The sequence below is a fragment of the Peromyscus leucopus genome, chromosome 10 (genome assembly GCF_004664715.2).
Source record: "Peromyscus leucopus breed LL Stock chromosome 10, UCI_PerLeu_2.1, whole genome shotgun sequence".
Classification (NCBI taxonomy): Eukaryota; Metazoa; Chordata; class Mammalia; order Rodentia; family Cricetidae; genus Peromyscus; species Peromyscus leucopus.
In genome coordinates this window covers 83,496,276-83,514,979 of record NC_051071.1, presented here as the reverse complement: position 1 = coordinate 83,514,979, position 18,704 = coordinate 83,496,276, and the positions used below count along the sequence as shown (strand labels likewise).

The following is an 18,704-nucleotide window of genomic DNA, read 5'->3' as shown; positions in this document are numbered from 1 at the left end:
ATTTAGATTATTTCAGCATGCCAGTAGGATCTAGAAAATTCTACTTTGTCATATCATCAAGAGTCCTTAGTGTAGACTATCTCTCAGTATTTGATAACAAATTTTACTTCTATAATGTAAAGGTAGCCCTACAGAGTTGCCCCTGCAGGGATAATAATTAGCAAGTCAAATCAGGTACTATTTGAAGTCCTGAGTTATTTCCGGGTCCTGGACAAGTGTAACTTTGCTATTATCTTGTTAGCCTTGGAGAGATCATTTATTCTCTCTGGGACTCAATTTCTTCATCTCAGAAATGCTTTGATTGGTGGCATGAGGATAGGAAAGATTAGAAGAGATGATAATTAATATTCCTCCCAGCTCTAAAATTGTCTTATTCTATTATTCATTTTCTCCCTTCTTCCTTCTTACTCAGTGTTCTAGGACATAGAGTGATAATTAGTTAAAACTGAAGGGACTTTCTAGAAAAGTAAAGAAAGCTCAATATAAAAGGCTATAAGTGTCTCAAATATAAAATTTTCTTGTCATTCTTGGCCAAGTAGAGTTTGATGCCATTCAGGACACATGAGACCCTGTCTTGGAATAAAACTATCTTATTCTTAATTCATTTTAAAATCAACTCATTCAGAAGAAAACAAATCTTGTCAACATAGGTGTTACAAATAAAGAAATACACCTGCTATTCACTATAATGATTTATACAATGAAGAATATCTATGTAAATTCATGCCCGCTTCATTCCTGTTCAAAATGGTGACACACTTTGATCAAATGACCCATGTTTATTAGGTGTCTCTTTGTTAGTGCAGTAAAGTATGTTGTTGTGTATTACATTATCAACAGAGATGCACTGCTCCATGACCTTGTGATCAGGCCAAGTTATATTAGTGATCAATTGTCAGCATTTGCTGTAAGGAGACATCATCTGTGTCACACATAATTACTTTCTAAGTATAAAAATGAACTGGTAAGTGAAATAATAATGCTCATTAAAGGAACAGCAGTAACATTACCTTCTGACAGTTATTGTCTATGGTAATTTTTAGAATTTTTACTCATCCTTAAAGGAATTGAAAAACTATCATGTGTATGGTGGAATTTCCTATGCAGTTGTTACATTCTTTGTGGAACTTTCGGGTCTGTGAGTTAAAGAGTGGTGGTGATAACAGCATGGGCAAAGATATGCGAAAGAAACTTCCTGAAGTTATCTTCTGTGTTCAAGTCCTCCCATTTTGAAGTAAAATCTGGATATTATCTTTTCACTGATCCAAGAAAATGAAACTGTGTATTGCTGTGGGATGGTCTGTATGCCAAATGCTCTGATTGGTCAATAAATAAAACACCGATTGGCCAGTGGCCATGCAGGAAGTATAGGCGGGACTAACAGAGAGGAGAATTGAGAGAACAGGAAGGTGGGGAGAGACACTGCCAGCCGCCGCCATGACAAGCAGCATGTGAAGACACCGGTAAGCCACGAGCCATGTGGCAAGGTATAGACTTATAGAAATGGATTAATTTAAGCTATAAGAACAGTTAGCAAGAAGCCTGCCACAGCCATACAGTTTGTAAGCAATATAAGTCTCTGTGTTTACTTGGTGGGGTCTGAGCTGCTGTGGGACTGGTGGGTGACAGAGATTTGTCCTGTCTCTGGACAAGGCAGGAAAACTCTAGCTACAGTGTATCTTCTATCATGGCTGCTGTTGGACTGAATGACTCACATAGACTCAGTCAGTATTCTCCCTAAAACAATGAATAGATGGGAAAGAATTGTGCAAACTGACAAATGTTGGTAATTGTTGGACTATTCATTCCAAGGCTAACCTGGTCATTTGTCTCATCACAGAAATTCCTCCAAAGCAGCGAAGTTTACTTTATAGTTATCAAAGAATTAATGGTACTGGGCCAGGAGTCAGGATCATAAATAAATAAAATTTTAGATCTGGCCTTCCTTGCCCCCCCCCCCCGCCCCTTTTTGTTAACCAAGGTCCAGGGATGTGACTGTTTGGAACGCACCTCCCACCTTTGTATTTCTATGGAATTCCAACATGACCATGTTCTAAGCTAGATTGGTCATGGGCAGTCTTCCCTTAGGTCAAAGCAGGAAGAGGGCACAAAACCAAAGCACGCCAAGCAGCCTCCTCCCCCTTCTGCTCTAGATCCTCAGACGATAAGAACGGGGAAGTGATGGACAACAACACTGAAACCAAGGAGGAAGTAAGGGGTATTCTCTCAGGTCTGGAGCCAAGCTGCTCTCACTGTCCTGAGACCTTGGCGCAGTAACTCATCTTTCCATTGCCACTGAACAAGAGTGAGAGAGAGAGAGAGAGAGGGCCCCAGGAGGGGAGCCCTGTGCTCTCCACGATCGATCATCACCACACATCTGCACTGTTTCCTCCTCTGTGGGGTTTGCAGGGGTGTGCATTCCATTGTCTTCCTTTCTCTAAAATCTATCTGTGGTGAACTAGAAAGATTTTCCCTGTCTTGAAGAGGGAGTGGTTCATCTGTTAAATACTTTAGGTATCAGGGTTCTATTTTTTTTTCCTTCTTATTTTTTACCTGTTGAAGAAAGATTATTGCATTTGTGTGTCACCGAGAAACTATTTTTGAATATACTACAGGTTAACAAGCTGCAAAGTAATATTCAGAAACTATTATATGCAGTTTGTCAACATTTCATCTGTTTATTCTTCATGGCTTTGTTGTAGAAAATTCTCATCATCTTCGGTCAACACATAAGAGAGGCCATATAAACCATCCTTCCCAAGAGTGGGCTTACCTTCCTTGGTTTGAAAGCTGGAAGAATAGGCAGTGTCCAGGCTAACTGGTGACTAGTTATCTGACCTGTGCCTTTGTTTCTACCCATTTACAAACTGGAGCTCAGGTTTCACACTATCAACGGCCTATATCCATATTCCAGAGTGACTGAGAGAACAACAAATTACTGAGAAAATGTAAAAACCTTCTGAGGAATTACATGGCCATTTCATAAAGCCCTTAACGATCTGTAACAACTCATAGTATCAAAAGACGCTGTGTAAGCTACCGGGGGGGGGGGGGGGCTGTTCACAATACTACCCAGTTGTAAAGTCTGTGAACCACAGTAAATAAAGATAGCCCCAGCTCTGCAATAGTGGCACTTAAGTTATGAGTGTAACCAGCAGCTCTTTAATTGGACTTAAGGGCTTCTCAATAGGAAGGGGCTTATGCCTGGTACTGTAAACCTAGCCATGAACCCATGTCTGGAGAGGTCATAGACTTTAGAGGAAATTCCATTACAATCATTTTGCTAAGTTAATATTGCTTCTAACTGTATGCTAAATACTTATCCTTGCGCCCATCGATGAGTACAAGTGCCCGCTCCTCATCAGGCAAACTTCTTTTTTTACAGCAGGTAATGAATGCTACTGTAGAAATCCTCAACCAATCAAAGTGCAGGAACAAGTGATCATGGGGTTCCCGGCCCCAGCTGGAATGTGTACGTCACAATGCTCACACCTGAGGCTCAGGGAACACAGTGGAAGAGGAGACAGAAAGATTGTGAGAGCCAGAGGACCTGGACGAGCTGTAAGGCAGGGTCTTCTAGACATGGCAGGGAGGCTGCACCCACGCATTCTCCACAGCATGGCTACGCCAACAGGATCTGGCTTGTCAACATGGATGGGGGAAATTTCACAAGTCCAGAGGGAAAGCTACCATACTCCATGGGTGCTGAGAGAGGGAGAAACAGTTTTCTGTAAGGACAAAGCTTCTAATTAGGCCCCTCAGTCCTGAGGAGTCAACTGTAAACACCGGCATAGATAAGGACACCAATTGGACTCAGCAGGTTTCTCTCTCTCTCTCTCTCTCTCTCTCTCTCTCTCTCTCTCTCTCTCTCTCTTTCTGTGTGTGTGTGTGTGTGTGTGTGTGTGTGTGTGTGTGTGTATGCATACCAATAATAATTATAAAAGAAGAGCTCATGAATTTAGGGGGTGGAGGGACAGGAGGAGTTGGAAGGGGAAGAGGGGTGAGTGGAAATAATATAAATACAGTGTATTTGTGTATGAAATTCTCAAAAATAAAACAAAAGAGAGGAAGGAAGGAAGGAAGAAAGAGAGAAAGGAGTAAGGAAAGAGAGAAAGAAAGAAAGAAAAGAAGGAAGATAGGAAGAAAGAAAGAAAAAGAAAGAAGAAAGAAACTGCAAGAAGAGCTATGAATCCCCTTCGGCCCTGGATGTCTTCAGCATTTCTGCCGCGCCGACTTTACAGCACACTCCCTTCCACCTTTCCTTCCTTAGTCTTAACTGATGTTCTGGTACGTCATCTTCCTTCATCACAAGGAGTTCTGATATTTGAAGACAGTTATGTTTACATTTTCACTTAAGGTTCAAGTGCCTTAATGAAATAGCAAATTGTAACTAGTGGGATTAAACTGTATCCCTTTTAGGCAAATAATAAGCATTGCTTTGTAAGAAAACAGCTTGTTTCTGACTTAAATACACATGTGTTCTACTTTTAAACATTCTTTACAAACTCTTACATGGGCAATTAGGATTGGAAGAACAGGAGCGCTGGATTCAGGATATATGGCTTCTTTACTATGCTGAGCCCCATTCCTTCTTGTCAACAAATGCAAACAATGGTACCTGCCTCTCATGGTTTTGTTGTGGATTAAACATAACACAAATAATCAAATGTAGCACAGGTATGGTAAAACAATCAACAGTGGGTAGAAGGAGTCAGGGACAGCAACATATACTAACATTAAAAAACATAAGTCCAGGGGCTGGAGAGATGGCTCAGTGCTTGTGAGAGATTGTTACTCTTACAAAGGACTGGAGTTTGGATCTCAGCATCCATATTAGGCAGTTCACTGCTCACAGCCACCTGTAATTCCAGCTCCAGGGAATCCAATACTGTCTTCTGGCCTCTGTAGGGACTCACATTCTTGTACATGTACACACACACACCACATGAACGCTCAAGCACAGTTAAAAAATAAAGTAAATTTAAAAGAAAACAAACAAACAAACAGAGCTAAAACCATGTAGGTTTGGGTCAGTGTGATGGTTCAGCATGTAAAAGTATCTTGCTATCTTACCTGACACGTGAGATCCATCCCTGGAATCCAGAGTGGGAAAACAGAACTGACTTCCAAAAGTTGTCCTCGGGTCTCCACACCCATGCTGTGGCATACACACACTGGCTTACACACACACACACACAAACACACACACACACACACAATTATGCACACACACAATAGTAATAAACAAAATAAAGTGAGTTATTAAAAAAAACATGGTAAGCAGAAAAGGAGAAAACAAAATGAAAAAGATTGCACCAGGACACTCAGGTCAATATACTCATGTGATTTTTTTCAACAATAACATCATTGTTCACAAAAGGTGGATTGAAAATACAGTGCATACAGTGTGGTGTAAGGTGGGATTTGTCTTTCGAAATGAAAGCGACAAAAAGAAAGGTAGTCGGACTAGCACGGTTCATGACGATACTTGCACTTCTTTTGTGTGCCTGAGGCACAGCAGGCTTAGGAAAAGCAACCCTTCCCTCCATTGTTGGACAGTCTCTGTAGAGTGGAAATGTAACACAGGCCGCCATCCTGGGATGGGGCTCTGCTCTGCAGGGCTCTATTGGAATCAGCTTGACTGCTATTGTGGAGTTTACTAATATTTACATTTTTATTATATTAATCAAGTGTGTGTGTGTGTGTGTGTGTGTGTGTGTGTGTGTGTGTGTGTGTGAAGTTGAAGGATTCAGTTCTCTCCTTTCACATGTGAGTCCCGGGGATCAAATTCAGGTGGCCAGGTTTGGTAGCAAACGCCTTCACCTGCTGAGTCATCTCATCAGCCCACCAACATTTTTCATGAGGATACAAATAGATCCAATGGAGTCAAAAGATCAGGAGGAAACTATGAGGTATAGAAAATGGAAGACACAATTGGAACAGAATTACATTCTGTGTTCTTACCATGTGCTGGACACCCACCCATCCACCCACCCATCCATCCATCCACCCATCCACCCACCCATCCATCCATCCATCCACCCATCCACCCACCCATCCATCCATCCACCCATCCACCCATCCACCCATCCATCCACCCATCCACCCATCCATCCATCCATCCATCCATCCATCCATCCATCCATCCATCCATCCACTCACGAAGCTCACATTTTTTCAAGTATCAATGAGGGGAGAGACTCAGTAATAAGCAAAATGCAGGGTATCAGATGGTAGCAAGACTTTGCAGGGAACAGTAAGAGAAGAGGAGGGCCATCAAAAGTGGAGGGAATAGTAATTTTAAGTGAGATCAAGAAAGGTGTCTCTGGGAGACATTATCTTAAGCCCCCTTCATGTCCTGTTTCTTTTAATCTCAGTACTCCTTAAAAAAGTTGCTTGATTCTCATGATGCCATGTTTCAGCGAGTAATAGGGTCCCAGAGCCCCACAGTACCTAGTGGAGAGTTTGACAGGTGGCTGAGTGATAAAGACAGGGTTATGGTTAGGAATGCTGGCTCCAGAGTTGAATCTGCACATCATGGTTCTCACATTGGAGCTAGAAGGGCCCCAAGAGAGCCTGGACAGAATAGGGACCTGAAATGTGGTTTGGGAAACAAAACAAAACAGCATCAATATCATAGTGACAACCCCTTTGCATTTTTAGAATATAAAGTGAATGTTATCTTCTGTTTAGCGGGGCAAGACTTCAGAAAGTAAAAAGACAGCTTTCTGGGCTTCCGAGAGTAGGCAGAGGTTACAAAGGGCGTGCCTGACTGCACCAGTTAGAAATCCTGGTTTTGCCCAGCCCTCTTAGTGTCTTGCTACAGGACCAGGATGAGTGTGCTTTGCCCCATGTCATATGGTCTACTTGTTAACAAACACAGGATGGAAAGCTCAGCCACGACTGTAGGGCCCTGCAGCACTGCTCCTTTGTCCGAATCCATCCTCCTTCAAGTGCAGGGACGCCAGAGTTCAGCATAAGTTGCTGGTCCAGGGATCCCGGTCTGTAGAAGGAGTGCATAGGACAGAGAAGCAGGAGGAGGTGCGAGTGACAGGAAATGAAAGGTGGCTCCTCCACCCCAGAAAGGAGAGAGGCAGGGACTTTAGAGCAGGAACAGTGTTCCTCTGTCTTAATAATGCCAATCACGGCCCCACAGGATGGTCCAACAGTGTTTATTTATGAACCGAAACTCCCAAAGCTGCCTTTTCTTATCCAGGGTCACAGCGCTGCCAAGTCTCCAGATCTAATACATTCCCCCCCCCCCCAGGTCTCTTTTTTCCCTTACCTACCATGCGTACAAGGGAAGTTTTGAGTTCTTACCCGCCCCCCCTTTTTTCCCCTAAAATAGTTATCAGGTATCCAATAATACCTGGTTACAATGATAACACAGCCTTCAATGAGGACTACCCTCACGTGTTGAGAGTAGATTCCTTTCCTTCGCGAAAGTTCTTAACACATGTAATTTTACATCCCCGGTGAGTGGCAGTTTACTTAGCGTTTTTCCCTCTAAGTAGCCATTAAGCTTCAGAGGTCTGGGACCAGCAGGTTGCGGCCACCAGTGTGCCCCCAGCGTTTTTTTTTTTTTGTTTGTTTGTTTGTTTTTCCCCACAATACCTAGCACTCAGCAATGATCTCCTCCGAAAGTACACGGACAGTAACCTTCAGTCCATAATTATGATAATAGATACTGTACAACGAGTCGAGCCGGTATTTACAGGTAGAGCACCCAGGCAAATGAATACACACACTCGGGGACACATGACTGCGCAAACAGCCGCGGGCAGCGGCACGGAGGAGGAAACACACGCCGCCGCCGGAGTGGGCCCAGCCCTGGCTGCTGAGACCCGCTGCGCCAGCACGCCAGCCTCCGCGGCGGCGTGGGCGGCGAGGGCCGCGGCGTCACGGGAGTCCCAGCCCGCGGGGGCCCGGGCAAGTCCCCGAGCGCCCGCCGCAGGGCGGCGTGGGCGGAGAGCGGCGCCACGATTGGCCAGCGCGGGTGGGCGTGGCCAGAGGCGGGGGCGGGGCCGGCGGCGGCAGGAGGCGGGCGCTCAGGAGCCAGGGGGTGTGCGCGGCTGCGGCTGGAGTTTCAGTATAAACAAGGACCCCGACTGGATCGGCGGGGTTTTTTCTTTCTTCCTGCCTTCGGTCCTTCCTGGTCTTGCGTTCGCCTTTGGGGGCGCCGCCGTACAGCAGCCAGGAGGCGGAGGGCCCGGGACGTGTGCGGGTAGGTGCTCCGGGGTCCCCGCGGCGGGATGGAGGGAACCGGGATGGAGGGAGCCGGCTGCACGGAGCCCCGGGGCTGCGTAGACGCTGCTCTAGGACCCAGCCAGCTGCCCAGTGCGCCCCGGTGTGGTTCCAGGTGCCCAGCTCGCGAGCACCCGCGGAGCCCGGGGATTTAGGAGTTCCCGCGCCCGCTCGTGCTAGGGGCTGCCGGGGTCCCAACAGGTGCGGGGCTGAGCTCCGGGGACCCGGGGATCTGTGGACGCAGTGCTGCGCCTCGCCTCAGTGCCCATCCAGGCCTTCTATTTGGAGATCATGTTAGATCTTGAGGGTTTGACTGAGTTGGAGTCGCGTTCATCTTTTTGCTTTCCTTCTAAGCTTCCTATGCACCTAGGTTGTGTCCATATACTTTTTGGGCTAGTTTCCTAGGGTGTTTGTGAGTGTACTGGCTGTTGTTTATTTTTGTTGCAGATTCCTTATAATAATCTAAGGTCTGACTCTTAGGAACAGACAAGGAAACACAAGTCTTGTGTTTCCCTGGCTTTTATGCAAACTTGAACAAGTAGCCTGGCTTTTGTTTTGTTTTGTTTTGCTTTGCTTTTGGACTCAGGTGAGTTGCCTTCGGACACTAGTCCGGGCGATACTATCGTGGCTTGGGGTACCTGGAAACTTCGTGGGCTGACAGCATGAGGGAGGCTCTTTTTTATTGGAGTGGAGAGCCTGAAAACAACTTCAGGGCTGTACAAGAGAAAAGGGCAAATGGGAAACAGAGGTGCGCGCGCCTCCGTGTGTGTGTGTGTGTGTGTGTGTGTGTGTGTGTGTGTGTGTGTGTGATTTGACTGTTGCTTGCCATCTTACCCCATCCAAATTGGTGGAGTTCAGGAAAAGCACCATGGCTAAGCCCACTGACAGTGCGGGGAGAAAAGGGTGGAACGGGGTGGTAAATAGAGCCAAGAGAGCATCTAGGCTGCAGTTTTCTCCTGTGAATGTAAATGTACCACTTCGCAGATGAATTCGCGGGGTCTGGTGCATAAGGATAAATATGCACTCATACTTGTGTATGTATGTTTGGGTGAACGCGTCTCCAAGGAGTCCTTCGTCAGCAGCGCCATGTGACAATGGTCAGGAACTGCTGGTGTGCGTAGATCTATATTTAGCCCTGATGATGTCTCACAGGGAGGAAGGGTCTCGAGCCCGGGAGGATAAAGGGGGAAAAGTCTTGGGATCAGGGTATCAGAGCTCTTCTTGGCTGATGTCTGGCACAGTCAGACTCAGATGGGTGAATAATTATTCTTTCCTCATGAGGACAGTAGCTGGAAAGTGGCCTGTGATGACCGTGCCTTTAATCTGTGCATAGTTGTGACCAGGGTGGTCAGCCTATGCAAAGAGGATTAAACAAGGAGGTTTAAAAATGAAGACAGTGTGTACCTGATGTGAAGATTTGGGAGGAAATAGCTGGCAATGTGGCATTCAGAGCACAAGGAGAACTGATTTTTTTAAAAAAGGAATGCAAATTTTTGACTGTTGAGGATGTATAGAAGAAAAATGACAGCCAGTTAAATGCTGTTATCCCTTAATGCCAGTTTTATTTGGGGCAGGGAGCCATGTTTGAGTCACTGAGGACCCAGGGCACTTTTGACAGAAGTCAGTGTTCACAAACAGTGCCAGCTGTTTTAACCCTTTCAAGCAGATTTGCTGGCAAGTACAATAGATAACATCAGCCTCTGCTGAGCAAGTCCCTTCCCTGTATCAGTCAACCCTTTGTTTTCCGAGAGATGTCAGGCCTTCTGGCTACTAAGAAGACTGGCCTTGGACTTGGGGCATGTTCAGTTCTGAGAATTTATTTCTGCTTTGCTCCATATCATGTGCTATACTGTGCATTGTGTCTGTGCTTCCACGCTTTGTACTTGACCTGGTGGAAAAGAGAGTCATCAGAAGGTATCTGCATTGTCTTGTTCCTAAGCTTAGCATATAATCTAATCTATTTTAAGTATATATAACTCAATATTGCTAAGTGTTCATTGTTTATCATAACATTACTTATATTGTTATTTACATCTCATTCATATAATCTAACATTAACCTCACTGTTTAATAGAGTACAATAGGCCAAGTTGAACCGGTTAAATACCTCTCATCTAAAGGAAAGAGAATAGGTAAGAAAACAGAGAGGAAGATGTGGGCCAGGAAGACCTATGCAGACTAGGTGGGGTCCTCAGAACAGTACAGAAAACCATGGGACCAGCCTGCTCAGTCTCCAAAGGCTACCTAGAATTGAACTTGCAATATTTGGATGACCTCCAAGGAGAACACTTGGAAAGAAGATAGGAAAGGAAAGGTTCTAGGCCTTGCCTGGGAGAAGAATCAGGAATCCCAAGCAAGGATGGAAAAGAATCGTAGTTCTGACAGCACAAATAATTAGAAAATAAATGAGAAAGTTTTCAGAAGATTTCGTGTATTCTCACAATTGGCTAATTGTACTGTTGAGGATTTGAGAGTTTTAGTAGTTAAAATTTAAATATTATTTGTCTCCCTTTATATAGTATAACACACTATATACAGCTGTCCATCTTTTTATTGGTCCATCAGTTAAACCTACAAAAAAAAATTAGATCTGTACAGGCGTTACTTATTCTAAAATGACAGTTGTAGCTTATCAGATCTCTACCCTGGAAATGAGAAGACTTGGGTTTGGGCAGATGGGGAGCCCTAATGAGACCTATCCCTTCTTTCTGTAGCTCTGATGTCTGTGAAGTGGACATGGGCGGTCAGAGGAGATAGTTTATGGTGCCTTTGTATCTCTGTCACAGCTGATTTATTTTGTTGCAATGTTCCACATCCATCCATGATAGAGTGGTCCACGCCAGGACGGAGATGGCCTGTTAGATGCTCAGGTGTTTTCTGAGCATATGGGAATGAAAAGGCACAAGTCACATGTGCTCTTTGGTGAATTTATATAGAAATTTAGTATTTTCTTGGATTGCCTTTTCCTTTTCTTCTTCTTCATTGTGAGAATATTAAAGATTACTAATTATCAATAAAGTGGGGCCAGAAAATTATTCTTAGCTCATCATTCTTGTCAACTAAATGTCAGTGCCTCTTTTACTAATCTGTTGTCATAGGTTTATGTATTTATTTTTCTGTTAAGGTAAATATATACCCAGAAATGATCCAATTGATTTAAATTGTGTTAGGGAACCCTGATGTGAAAATTGGACACAAAAAAATTTAGTCCTGTAAAAAGGAAAACACTTTATAGACCATTAGCCTTTTTCAATTTATCTAAAAGATAAAAATCGAAGGAAAAAAATTATGGTTTTCTAAGGACTTACAGCCAAAAAAAAAAAAAAAAAAAAAAAATGAAATTATCTCAGTTCCCATGTTACATAATAAAATTCAAAGAAAAATAATCTTGGCTTTTCACAGATGCCCCACCAAGTATCAAGCCATTTCCCTATTGAAATGAATTGGACTCAGAAAAGTAAAATATTCTAATAGGAGTCACCCCCCAGTGATATTTCATGGTTTAGCTGCAGATCTATCATATATCTTTTACAATCTCAGTGTCTCTGTGCTGTTTACTGTGGAAGCTTCGAGCCACATGTAGATACTTGAACAACAAAATTAAGAGGTCCTTAGTGTCTGCCTTTCCCTCACCCCCTCTCTTTCTTTCTGTCCCTTGTCTTGTGCAGGGGGTGAAACCCAGGGCCTTGTGCACGCTGGGCAAGAGCTGTACCACACTGGCCAGTGTGCAGTGCTCTTCAGTCAGTGTGGCCAGTGGTGGCTACCAGACAGTGAAGGAGAGGCCAGTCTTTTGGGAGTCCAGCCCTTGTGGCAACCCCTGATTACGTAGTGATGATTTGGGCAATGAGTTTTATTATTCTAGGACTATGAAATACTTGATTCTCATCACAGATAGGCATCTGTGACATCAGGAAGTAGAGCTGTTGGGCACTGTCAGCTAGTTGATGTCTGTCTGTACAGCATGAGCAGTGCCCCTTCCCGGAGTTCAATGATATGCTAAGATCTTCACATTTCCCCCAGTACTGCAGCTGCCCTTCCCTTGTTTTTCTAAACCAGCACTGGCTCTGTCAAAGACAGGGAACCAGGCGCCACCTACTGCTAAGATTGAGAATCGCAATGATGGTGTGGATTCTAAAGGCGTTTAAATAAATGAAGAAGGTCAGCATGGTCTGGCTTCCCTTCACACACACACACACACACACACACACACACACACACACACACACACACACACACACACACACACACACGGAAGGTTTTCAATGACACTCCAGGCCTATTAGGAGGAGTCATGCAAAAGATCACAAATCTAATTATCTTTGTTTTTCTTCCATCAGAAAATTGTAACTAGTTGAGTCAGAATTTTTTTTCTTCACCATGAGGGATTAGTGAAAAAAATTTCTAGTTAGCATAAGAGCTGATAAAGCAAAATGTAAACTGGTTTGTGTGTGTGTGTGTGTGTGTGTGCGTGTGTGTGTGTGTGTGTGTGTGTGTGGTTTCAAATCAGGAAACATGACCATTCCTTTGCAGAGGGATATAGATTTGGTTCCCAGCACCCATGTTGGTCCACAGGCACCTATAACTCCAGTTCCAGGGTATCGGATGCCCTCTTCTGGCCTCCTCAGGTACTATGCCCACATACACAATAATTTTTTTTTTTTTTTTAGTAAGTAATCCCTTTCCTCCCTTAACTAGGAAACCTGTTGAGCATTTAGATTTGGTTCTAAAAACTGTACATTGTGGAGTCGCTCACATGTATTCAGCCTTTCTGCTCTCTTCTGTGTATTTTATTAACACAGTACCTCCTTTCTAAAGACGGTTAGTGGAGGTACAGCATCCCAGGTTTCTCAGATGCTCTCTGGGGTCTCTGCTAAAAGGGCTTCTCAGTCTAAGGAAAGAAATGAGAAGATAAGCATCTGGACATTTCCAAGCTTAAAATAAGCCACGCTTTAGATAGCGTCAGAGGCTGCACCTTTGACATTTCACCTGGTTGAGATCACAGTCACCTGGGCCTTCATCAGTCTGCATTCCCAAGTCTGGTGTCACGGAGAGGAAGCTGTCAGTCTACGACAGTAGCTAGAGGATGTTAGGAATTTCTACCCAGTGTCTGCAGCGTCAGCTGAGAAAAGAAGGAATTGTCAAATGTGCGTATCCTAAAGGGCCAAGTTCCTTTGGAATCTAGACAGGAACTGAGAAAGGTCAAATTCCAGGTATTAAATGAAATCTCTTCCCACTAAACAAACACACTTTCAAGGTTCAGCTGAGATAAGGAGATCTTTGCCTACTTTTTATTTTTTATTTTTTTTAAGTCGGGATACTTGTCTGGCATTTATACTGATGCTAAAGCACTATCATCCACGCCGAGCTGTTGGGTTTATAAACACCACGCCCTGGCCCTGTGCGACACCTGCACATTTCTATCTTCTTTTGAGACTGAAGGAGACGCTGACGTGCTGTTCTAGTAAAGATTTACAGAGTGTCTGCCACAGAGGTAAGGGGTGGCTTTTGATGGAGCTCCACACCCGTCCATACCCCAACCTCTTTCCCATTGAGTTATCACCTGAAACCACCTCCTCCCCAGTACACCTGCTTCCTCATAAATAACACTGCAAAAGCAGTTGCTAATTCAGACACAATCTGCTGTTCAGGGCAAGGCAGCTTTTCTTCTGGAGCTTTGGTTGGTCTGAAACCATTAGGCATGCCTTTCAGATCCATTCATTTTATAAATCACCCACAGCCTGCTCTCTTGCTTTGGGATCAATGTCAGCCTGAACTTCTTCAGGGTCTTTGGAAGAACATGATCTATGTTGGTTCCCCAAATTAGCAGCCCCAGTAAGACGTCTGTCAAGTGGCTTCAGCTTCCCAAGTCAATTTTAAGGAGGAATATTTGTCTTCTCTGCCTGGGCTGGGGGTATCTTGTTCCTACTAGAAACTTTTCCAGCATCATTTATAGCCTGTGAGCTAATTTGGGTGATCAGAAAGGTATTTTTTTCCTTTATCCTAGTTTATTGCTTTGTAAAATGAAAATCCATTTCCTGTTGTTTTACTATGTCTTCTACCCAGAGTGGTACCCCATTGGGGGCAGGAAGCTTATTTCAGGAACTCTACCCTTAAGATTCGTCATTCTTGTGTTCTCTTTAACTCAGTTGAATTGGTACTACACACACACACACACACACACACACACACACACACACACACACACTTGATTTATAAGGCGCTAGTCCTAAATGTCCTGGAGGAGGGTTCTCTATAGATCCCTACTCTCTTGCTTTGGGGTAGACATGAGACATCTAGGTTCTGTGCTAGGCCAGCACCCTCTACTGGACAGGAGCTCCAGTAATGTATATGCAGACATGCCAGTGTATTTATGTGTGCAGAGAGGTGTGACATTTCTTTGAGAAGATCTGTCCTTTTAGTTGACTAGAATGTATCTTGAATTTCAAGCAACCAACTTAGAAATGAAGCTTCCTAAGGTGAGAATTACTTTCCAGCCTGCAATGTATGTTAAGTAGTGATTTGAATAGATAACGGGTTTTTCATGCATCTCATACAAATCTCTTCTTCAAGGGAATTACCTCTTTTTATGTTTGTTAGGTATAAATGAAGCCATAATTTAACTGACTGCTGTCATACATTCTAATTTTGAAATAGTCTCTATTTCCTAAACAGGGTGTTTAATTAGCAGGTCCCCATTTACAGGTATTCTGGACAGGGCAGATTTTTGCATGAAAGGAAAAGGGTGGACAGTGGAGGGGCTGGTTTTAGAAAGTGTGGGAAGGTGTCAGTTCAAAGCCCATGAACCCCAGTGCCAGGACCTATTAGTCACGAGAACCGTACGGTGAAGGCGGCAGAGCTCCAGTGAGGTAGAAAGGCGAATGGGAGCTCTCCCTTGAGGAGTCGTTGGCAAGTAGTTTCTGGAGACAGTGGAGGCCAGGGATGGATAAGTCTCTGATTCTTGTGTCTAGTCCTTTGGATCCTGAGTTTATTTTCTGAACACTTTGCAATCTTATTTCGTCATCTGGGCCTCACGTTTCAGCTCCCGAACTGAAGCTTCTAGAGTGCAAGGTCTTGACGTGGAATGTGAGTGCTGCTGAACAAACCCTAGCTAAAGACGTGGGTCACAGTACAGGGAATGCTTGAGAGAAACTGAACTGCTGTGGCTTAACTTCTCAGGTATTTAAAATGAAGTTTCCAAACAGTACATCCTGTGCCATTCTGCTGTCTTTGTGTTTATCTACTACTACATGGGCAGTTAGACTGTCAGAAAACTTCTGGATTGGCTGCTAGCTAGAGCTTGTCTGAAATGAGTGATGGACACTATGTCCCATGATCTTTCTATTATTATTTGGCTCATTAAAATTTTCTTTTGCTGGTAAACTGTAAAGAAAACACCTCTGTATTTCATTGAGCCCTAGGTAAGGATCGAGCCATCTACTGTACAGTGCTCTGTTATTTCATATGCTGATTAAACAACTTTCAACAAAACCTCTTTATTTGGGTACACATACCTCCCAGTTGTAAAGAAAGTAGGCTTCCTAAAGCGCATATTAGAATCTCTGAACTTTCTGTCTAGATGGAACTGTGTGTTGATTATCAAGTCAGTAGCTTAACTACTGCCGTTGACAGTGTGTTTTTTTAACAAGAGTAATTCATGGTTTTAATATATCTTATGAATAATATGTAAAACATATAAATCATTCTAATAGCATATAATTTGAGACAAAATGTTGGGATTTTTTTTTTATAGTTAAATATTAGAATTTCAAAGACCGTTTTCAATGGAATGTAAGTGACATAGTAAAGTTTGCGCCTGGGATCTGGAGACCTCGGTTCGAAGCTCTCCTCTGCCTGTTACTTTACATTTAATCCCAAGTGTGTAGTCTTTGTTTCTCAGGCACGGGGGGGAAAAGACAAAACAAAACAAGACATCTGCCATAAGTAGATGTGAAGAAGAATTACAAGAATTACCAGGTGGTAATCCAGAAAGTCCTCTGTAGTCAGTAAACTTAGGGCATGAGAAGCCAGTGAGGTAGGTTCTCAGAGCCTAGTATGTGTGTCTCTCCAGAGACAGCTTAATGGGGGGATTCGGGGAAATGAAGCCTGTGGAAAGTGGACGGCTTTTCCAGCGTCCAAGACCACAGTGAGAGGAAGAGGAACTCATGAAGAGAACAGGGCTTGTAGATATCAGAGGTCTGGTTCTGAGCACAAGGTGAAGAAGAAGAAATGTCCCCATTGCATGTAGGTCTCTTGTCATGATTGGGTCTCAGCTGACTATTGCTATGGTAGCGACAGGCCTTTGGATGAACTTGAAGGCGAATAACGGCCAGGGGCACACTCTTAGGTTCAGTTAATGTTTTAGGTATAATAAGCTACAGTACTGATTAACTCACCTCGGCTAGGTTGCCATCTCGTCTTACAGTATTTTCTTGAGAAGCCTTTGGAGGGCATTTTCTGAGTGCTGCTATTGTGGTCAGAGAGAGTTGATATGGTCCCTAAAAGCTTTTGCCACAACTCTAAAAATAATGTTCTAAGAAGAACTTTGCCAAACAGACAGGCCATCAATACAGATGAATATGTGTGTATGTCATTCAGGGTTTGGGTCAAGGTGAGGAAAGCTTAAGTAACAGGTGGAAGATGTACTTGGGATGTGGGACAAATAACTTTCTAAAGACTTTGAAACTATCCAGTGCTATTTCAATGAGTTTGAACTACTTTTTTAAAGATTTTTATTTATGTGCATGCGTGTGAACCTGCATGAGTACATTGCAGCATATGCATGCAGGGGCCTGCAGAGGTCAGAAGTAGGTTTTGGGGTTCCCTCTAACTAGAGTTAGAGCCTTTTGTGATGTGAGCCTTCATGTGGGTGCTATGAACTGTGTAAGAACAGTGAATGTTCTTTGCTAAACCATCTCTCCAGAACTGAGTCTGAATTTAGGGGGTAGTGGGTGGGGTTGGAGTCCAAGTTTTTATCTACTTTACAGGAGAGTAAATAAGAATTACAAATACTGATAGCTTTGGGGATGAGCCCTTGAAAGGGGACTGGGTTGATCTGGGACTATCCGGTAAGCTCTTTACTACTAATAAGCCAAGATTCCTTGGAGACACACTTTGTACTGCAGTCACATGGCTGTGTTATGTTAGCCTGGTCACCCCAGTTCACCTTCCTGAGCCCCAGGTCCCACATTATAGAAAGAGGGGTTTGGATTTGACCGTGAGGGCACATGGCTTATTCTGTGGCTTCTTACAGTCAGTCCTAATCACTCAGGATAACCTTTACCACTGAGTTCCAGCCCCCACAGCCTCTGGGCCATCCTTGGTCCTCTTGACCTACTACTTCTAATTGATTGTAGTTTGAAATGATTTCTACCTTTTCAAACAGTTTCTGTGGCCCTTTTATATGTTTATTATTTTTTTATTTTTCTGGTCCTGGCCGACCATCTCCCAAAGACACTTGAGTAGATTGGGTTCAGTTATAACTGAGTAGCAATGTCAAACTTCCCATCTCCCAGATTCTTATTCTTTATCTTGTGTGTGAAGGATGCTGTGTGGCTGCCACTGCTGGAAGCTGTTCTAAGATACCAACAACCACATCCAGATCAGGTTCCTTCGGGGCGTGGGAAGTAGCGTAGGTGAGGCTGGCGTCTCAGGTCCTGCCTCTGAGTGTGAGGTTGGGCCCAGCTTCTGAGAACAAGGGTTGCTCCTCTCTTCGTCTCATTAGGGACCAACGATTTGTAACAAGTGAATTATATCTGAATTATATTCAGGAAAAGTGGCAATTTGAAGAAGAAAGAAATTCACTCCTATGTCATATAAGACAATAACACTGAGAGTTCTTTGTTTTGTTTTGTTTTAACAGTTTCTGCAAGTCAGGTCTCATCATCTGAGTGGTTGTCCTGATTATTTAACCATCCACTAGATGACTTGATGGTCGAGTCTGCGACATTTGGCTGTTAGGACTATCTAGTTAGTCCTACCTAACTGAAACACAACACTGATAACTCTGGGGCCCAGGTGGTGAAATCCCAGTGGAGTGGTTCCCAAGGATAACTAACTTTCTTCCTATTTTCAGTGTTTTGTTTTTTTATGGGACTTTTAGACATTCTCTCTCTGTACTAGTTTTTGGTTGGATAAAGGTCACAATATGAAGCTATTTATTTTACTTTCTTTTTGAAACAAGGTCTCTCTACTAGCCCCAGATGTCCTGAAACTCACTCCGTAGACCAGGGTAGCCTTGAACTCACAGAGGTCTGTCTGCCTCCACCTCCGGAGTGCTCAGATCAAAGACGTGCGCCACCACCATGTCCAGTACTTCTATATCTCTGTATCTTTCTTGATACTCTTTCTTCCTGTTTTTATTTGCCATGTTGGCATTATAGATTTTTGTTCTAACACCCTATCCCTGGGCACCACCTACCCAAGCCACACACACCACACCACCTTGTTATGAGGCTCTTAGC

General features: G+C 43.7%; 1 protein-coding gene across 4 annotated transcripts in view; it reads left to right on the top strand.

Annotated features, from left to right (window-relative positions):
* The window catches only part of Rasgef1b (RasGEF domain family member 1B), a 525,537-nt gene that overhangs the window by 480,968 nt on the left and 25,865 nt on the right, over positions 1–18,704 (top strand). Inside the window, exon 1 of one of the 4 annotated variants that reach the window (XM_037209193.1) lies at positions 8,074–8,224. The exons of the other annotated variants lie outside the window; for them this stretch is intronic. The gene's annotated coding sequence lies outside the window, so the exon portion shown is untranslated. Of the gene's footprint in view, positions 1–8,073; positions 8,225–18,704 lie in introns of those variants that run through there. 4 annotated transcript variants of the gene reach the window in all.